The following is a 7,451-nucleotide window of genomic DNA, read 5'->3' on the forward strand; positions in this document are numbered from 1 at the left end:
TAACCTCCCAGCTCCAGCTTCCTTTTTAAAAATATATATTTTTTATTATTGTTATTTATTTGGCAGAGATAGTCAGACCGGGAGAGGAAACAGAGAAAAAGAGGAAGAAAAACAGACGCCTGCAGCCCTGCTTCACCACTCAAGAAGCTTTCCCCCTGCAGGTGGGGATCAGGAGCTGGAACCCGGGTCCTTGTGCGCTGTAACGTGTGTGCTCAACCAGGTGCTCCAACACCCACCCGCACCCCCTCCAGCTTCCTCATCCTTCAGCTTCCTTACCTACCAGAGGGAAGACAGTAAGGGTCTCTGCCTCAGTGAAGCACACCTACAGCCAGTCCGTGGGCAGCACCCAGCATTGCATGTGCTCAGGAAATAGCAACTCCTTTCCCTCAGAAGCTTCTCCCCTGACCTGAATGGCGCTGGTGAGTCAACAGTGTAGCGGATGGGGCCGGGCAGTGGAGAACAGAAGCTTGCCCCTTACACATCCAGGAAAAGAGTAAGTTCACCCTATTAAGAGATGCTGAGGCCACTCCTGTCTCAGCGTCATGGGTGGGCTTGGCAGACAGGACCCAGGGCTTGCTTACTTGTTTCCCTACTGTCCAGCCAACTGCAAAAAATAAATGAGCTTACAGCCAGAAATACAACCTGCCCACACGTATCCTCCCCTCTCATAAATATTACCGAGTAGACATGATCTTAGAGAAATCAAGTTACGGGGGTGGGCAGTGGCGCAGCGGGTTAAGTGCACATAGTGCGAAGCACAAGGACCGGCGTAAGGATCCCGGTTCGAGCCGCCGGCTCCCCACCTGCAGGGAGTCGCTTCACAGGCGGTGAAGCAGGTCTGCAGGTGTCTGTCTTTCTCTCCCCCTCTCTGTCTTCCCCTCCTCTCTCCATTTCTCTCTGTCCTATTGAATAAAATGGAAAAAAAAAAAAAAAAGGCCATCAGGAGCAGTGGATTCGTAGTGCTGGCACTGAGCCCCAGGGGTAATGCTGGAGGGAAAGAATAGAAAGAGAGCTGCAGGGACGGCACAGTCAGAATCGGGAGCCAGGAGGAGCTGGTAAACGACGGGGCTGGAGAAGTCAGGCATAGCCATATTCTCCTGGAATCTTCTATTTCAGTGAAGGCAAAGGCGCACCCAAGAACTGAAACTGGTTTACTGCTTCCTTCCTGGGGCTATTTTCTGGCCGTGTCTTGTGAGCAACCTAGAACCACTACCCAGGGCCCCTTGGCTGGGAGATGATTATGACAGACATCAGGGGCGGTTCTCACCAAGCTAGGAAGAAGGCAGGGGCTGACTGGAACCACTCCCGTCAAAGCTGCATCCAGAGCCCGTACTGCCCATCATCTCATGGCCCCGGAGTGAGGTCAAACAGTGGTGGTGAAGAACGCCACCTTGCTGTTCGCTGCTAGATTTTCCAGTGTATTATAACAGCTACAGAGTTCAGCGCCGGAAACAGCAGACCGTGGACACCCACACCCGACATTTGCCAACAGTTTGCTGCATCTGTTCCCCACAGGGGACGGTATAAAGGCTCACACTCTCACGCAGACGTTCTGACGGACTCCTCCACAAACTTGTTACAGATGTCTTGACACTTCAACCACTAAATGCTTTAGCATATAACCTCCTAAAAATACGGACATTTTCCTGCATAGCCACAGTAAAATTCACACATCCGAGAAAGACAATAATAACCCCCTATACCCAAAGCATAGTCCATACTCAGATTTCCCTACCTTGCCCCATTTTTCAAAGCTACTTTCTTTAACCGATGACTCGTCAGGACTCATGAATTATACTGGGCTATTTTTCTTTTCTTTTTTTTTCCTTCTTTCTTTTTTTTTTTTTTTTTTTTTTTTTGCCTCCACGGTTATTGCTGGAGCTCAGTGCCTTCTGGGGAGCAGAAGGGTTTACCTTTTTTTCTTCTTTTTTTTGATATATTTATTTATTTATTATTGGATAGAGACAGGGAGGGAGGGAAAGAGAGGGCCGGGGTGGGGGTAGATAGCATATGGTTATACAGACTCTCATGCCTGAGGCTCCAAAGTCCCAGGTTCAATCTCCGCCACCACCAAAAGCCATAAGCCAGGGCTGAGCAGTGTTCTGATAAGAAAAAGGGAAGAGAGGAACAAAGGAAGGAAGGGCCAGGTGGTGGCACACCTAGTTCAGTGCACCTAGTACAAAGCTCAAGGGCCAGGAGTTGGGTGGTAGTGCAAGGGGTTAAGTGCATGTGGCACAAAGCGCAGGGACCGGCGGAAGGATCCCTGTTTGAGCCCCCGGCTCCCCACCTGCAGGGGAGTCACTTCACAGGCGGTAAAGCAGGTCTGCAGGTGTCTGTCTGTCTCTCCCCTTCTCTGTCTTCCCCTCCTCTCTCCATTTCCCTTTGTCCTATCCAAAAACGATGACATCAATAACAACAATAACTACAACAATAAAACAACAAGGGCAACAAAAGGGGAAAATGAAATAAATATTTAAAAAAAAGTGCAAGGACCTGTGCAAGGATCTGAGTCTGAGCCCCCACTCCCCACCTGCAGGAAGGATGCTTCACAGCGGTGAAGCAGGTCTGCAGGTGTCTTTGCATCTCTCCTCCTCTCTCAATTTCTCTCTGTCCTATCCAATGAAATGGAAAAATTGGCCGCCAGGAGCAGTGGATCTGCAGTGCCAGCGCTGAGCCCTAGTGATAACCCTGGAGGAAAAAAAAATAAAAAACTAGAATGTGGGACTATGTGAAAGCTTGGTAGAGCTTAGGGGAGCTCTCCCATCCTTGGATGGAGGTCTGGAAAGACACCCCACTTGTTAGCCTCTCTCCTTATACAGATGAGCCAAGAGGCAAAAGTCTCCCAGACTCAGTTTCTCCTTGTTAGTCTCTCAAGCTCACAGAAAGACCACAGGCCTCTCACACTTAGTTTCCCCTGCTAGCAGCAGGCCAAATGGCTGCCTGCTCTACGGTTCACTCAAAGTTCACACATCCACTTCACCTTTTGATCACAAAGGAGAACACACACTGTATCACACACCTCCCCAACACCAGACAGTGAAAAGCCCCCAAATCTTATTTCCTTGTGCCCTTTGATATCTGTGATTCCCATCAAGCTTTGCTTTCCTTCTACTCTACCTCACCTTACTGGTTTAACCCCTATGCTTCTCTCAAATGCCTTTGGATAATTAACTTGCCTGCATCATGGAGACTAATCGTCTTGACCTTTATGTATCTCATCAATTCTTGTCATACCGGCCCCCTACCATAGGGGCAAGCTGACCTTTAAGAAACCTGTCATTTCTGACATATGTGAAAAATGTTCTTTGTTTCACTCTCTATAAAAACCTGTACTCTTCTCCCAATAAACGAAGGTTTGTACCAGAATGCTCCCCATGTCTCTTTCTGAGTCGCGTGGTCCCTAGAACTGGCGAGGGAGGGTCGGAGGCTTACCCCCTGGTTGCAGCCACTCCACATGAGCCCCAGCAGTAGATGTTGAATCTTAACACCAGATGCAGGTGAGTGTTTTTGGTGAGATTCCTCTGTGGGATGCAGTGTGTAGTTACTGTTATACAGCATCCTGGAGAAGTGACTGGGCTCACACCTCAGCATCAGACCAACTTAGACGTGGGCATGCACACACCTATCCACAGACACAGACACAGCCACAGCCACAGGACATGTCCCCTCTGTATTTTATTTTATTTATTTATGGAACTACATTTCAGTTATCTCTTTGGATAATGCAGATCCACAGACCTGTGAAGAAGAATGTGACCTTAACAAAATAAACCCTGGTTAAGGGCACACACTATAGTGCACAAGGTCCTGGGTTCAAGTCCCTTCACAAGTGGTGAAGCAGGGCTCCCTTCCTTCCTTCCTTTCTTCCTCTCTCTTACTTTCTTTATCTCTCTCTCTCTCTCTCTCCTCCAGAGTTATCATTGGGGTTCAGTGCCAGCACTATGAATCCATTATTCCTGGTGGCCATTTTTTCCCCCCATTTTATAGGATAAGACAAAAAGAAAACGAATGGGGAGGGGAAGATAGAGATTGAGAAAGAAAGAGAGACACCTGCAAACTTGCTTTGTCACTTGTGAAGCATCCCCACTGCAGGTGGGGAGCAGTGGCTCAAACCAGATCCTCAAACAGGTCCTTGTGCTTAGTACTATGTGTGCTTAACCAGGTACGCCAAGGCCCAGGCTCCTCTCTCTCTCTCTCTCTTTCCCCCTCTCGCGATCCTTCCCTCTCTATTCCTCCCTCCCCTTTCAACTTATGTTTCTATCCAATAATAAATAACTAAAAGTAAAAAACACATAAAAATATTAAAAACAAATAAAAAGGTAAAACCTTCACCTAGAAGATTTAGCTGAGCCAAAGAGCACATGGGTTAACTTTGTGAGGAGGGTTAGGGTTTGTAACCTGTTTGTGTAACCAAGAAAGACTCCATAGTCTTTTTTCTTTTTTTTTCTTCCTCCAGGGTTATTGCTGGGCTCGGTGCCTGCACCATGAATCCACCGCTGCTGGAGGCCATTTTTTCCCCCTTTTGTTGTCCTTGTTGTTGTAGCCTCGTTGTGGTTATTATTATTGCCATTGTTGACGTTGTTTGTTGTTGGATAGGACAGAGAGAAATGGAGAGAGGAGGGGAAGACAGAGAGGGGGAGAGAAAGACAGACACCTGCAGACCTGTTTCACCGCCTGGGAAGCGACTCCCCTGCAGGTGGGGAGCCAGGGGCTCGAACCAGGATCCTTAAGCCGGTCCTTGGGCTTTGCGCCACATGCGCTTAACCCGCTGCGCCACCACCTGACCCCCTCCATAGTCTTTTCTTATAACTTGGGAAAACCCCACAATTCACTGGGGCAAGAGATTGTATAGGGAAACCAGCTGGCCCCCAGCTCACGTGGATGCCAACACGTGATGGAGGCATGGCATGAATGAACTCCCAAACATTCAGGACATCTCAGAGACAAAGGCAGCTCTCAGAACTGAAGGGACAGTGCTGGCACATGGAGTGCAGCATACTTCATGAGAAAAGCAGTGGGGGCTGGGCAGTGGCGCACCCGGTTAAGCACACTAAGTACTAAGCAAGGACCTGTTCAAGGATCCGGGTTCAAGCATTGGCCCCCCACCTGTGTGTGTGGGGGGAAGCCGCTTCCCTAGCAGTTAAGCAGGTCTGCAGGTCTATCTTCCTATCCCTCTCTCCCTTCTCAGTTTCTATCTATCAAATAAAATAGGAAAGGGAAAAAAAAAACAGAAAAGAAAAAATGGCCAACGGGAGCGGTAGATTCACAGTGTCAGCACTGAGCTCCAGCAATAACCCTGGAGGCAAAAATAAATAAAGAGTAAAAATGTAAACATTGGGGGTCAGGTGGTAGCGCAGTGGGCTAAGCTCACATGATGCAAAGCGCAAGGACCAGCTTAGGAATCCCGGTTCGAGCCCCCGGCTCCCCACCTGCAGGGGAGTCGCCTCACAGGCGGTGAAGCAGGTCTGCAGGTGTCTGTCTTTCTCTCCCCCTCTCTGTCTTCCCCTCCCCTCTCCATTTCTCTCTGTCCTATCCAACAATGACAACATTAATAGCAACAACAAGAAGAAGAGCAAAAAGGGGAAAAATAGCCTCTAGGAGCAGTGGAATCATAGTGCCGGCACAGAGCCCCAGTAATATCCCTAGAGGAAAAAGAATTAAAAAATTAAAAAGGGGGGCCAGGTGACAGTGCACCCGGTTAAATGCATAGAATATTAAACACAAGGACCTGCGCAAGGATCCGGGTTCAAGCCCCTGCTTTCATGAATGATCCGGCATCAGGAGAAACAACAATTGCCCTCTATTTAAGCAGCTCTGAGAATAAATAACCCTGAGAGGACGGACTTCTAGCAGGCCAAGGCAAACAGCTGGGCAGCTTCTCCCAGCACTGGGGAGCCCTGTCGGTCTCCTGCCTTTACAGCCCCTGCAGGCTCCTACTGCCTTCTGTGCAGAAGCAGAAACAATCACCATTTGTTCACAAGACACAATGCCATCAGCCGGCTTTCTTTCCCACAGTTTACGAGAGCCAACCGAGAGAGGATTATGTCATTTGTTCTTTCTGAGTCCCTCACACACATACTCATAGCAAAGCAGAAAACATAAATCAACGAGAACAGAAGATCCTGCCTGACTGAAAGCTGCTGGGAAGCTCTTGTGGGAGGCTGCATTATCTCCCCCCTGCAACCCCAATATTCTCTGTCCCTCTCTGGGGGAGGGTTCTTCTTTTCCACCCATCTGACATTAAGCTCAAATACGAGAACAGCTAATCCCATGAGAAGAAAGTGACAGGTGCTATTTTGGAGAGGAAGCGATCAGGAGCTGTGCGTTGTTCTCTCCTCTCTTCCCTCTCCCAGGAGAAGAGAAGAGTCCCAGACAGAGACCTCTCTATCAGCCCGGACATCTGGCAACACACACGCAGAGGCTGGGTGACAAGTGGTGTGGGCAGATACCAACCCCCGCTGCCGTCAGCGCTGAAATCCTAGTGTCCCGGAGTCTGTGGGGTTAAACTCAGCTTCTCATCCCGACTTATACACAGCGAGGCGCACTTGTGAAACACTGAGAAGAGTTATCTGGGGAGGGGCGGCGGGCAGTGGCACACCCGGTTAAGCACAAACAGTACTAAGTGCAAGGACCTGTGCGAGGACCTGGGTTCGAGGCCCCGGTTCCCCCTCTGCATGGGGGATGCTTCTCAAGTGGTGAAGCAGGTCTACAGGCGTCTCTCTTTTTCTCCCCCTCCCTTCTCAATTTTTCTCTGTCCTAGCCAATAAAATGGAGAAAATGGCCGCCAGGAGCAGTGGGTTCGTGGCACCATCACTAAGCCCCCAGCGATAACCCTGGAGGCAAAAAAAAAAAAAAGCTATCTAGGAAGATGTATTAAACTAGGAAGCCAGCGCAGACACACTCATTGCATGATTTAAAGAGAGAAATAGCTACCACAGACATTTTGCTGTGCATATGCTTACTTTAGGGCTAGTGGCTGCAAGTCTTGAGACAGAAGAAAAACTCCCTTTTGAGCCGATGATGTGATCTGAAGTGACTCAGAGTGGCACCGTGAGGAATCACTTCCCACTAGCACGTTTTGTTTTGGAGGTCTCTCCCCACAGAAGCCTGACTTACTGGAAGCTGCCTCGTGGTCTCCTGCAGGGTGGCTCCCTGCTGCCTCTGGTTAAGACTGCAGTGGGAAATGTTGCAAACTACTGCATTTTGTTATTGACTGTAAATCATTAGTTCCTCCCCCCATAAAAAAAAAAAAGATAAATAAGGGGCTGGGTGATGGCACACCTGTTTGAGCCCACATGTTACAATGTACAAGGACCCGTCCGTATTCAAAAAAAAAAGATAAATAAGGGGCTGGGTGATGGCACACCTGTTTGAGCCCACATGTTACAATGTACAAGGACCCGTCCGTCCGTATTCAAAAAAAAAAGATAAATAAGGGGCTGGGTGATGGC

The sequence above is a fragment of the Erinaceus europaeus genome, chromosome 11 (genome assembly GCF_950295315.1).
Source record: "Erinaceus europaeus chromosome 11, mEriEur2.1, whole genome shotgun sequence".
Taxonomy (NCBI): Eukaryota; Metazoa; Chordata; class Mammalia; order Eulipotyphla; family Erinaceidae; genus Erinaceus; species Erinaceus europaeus.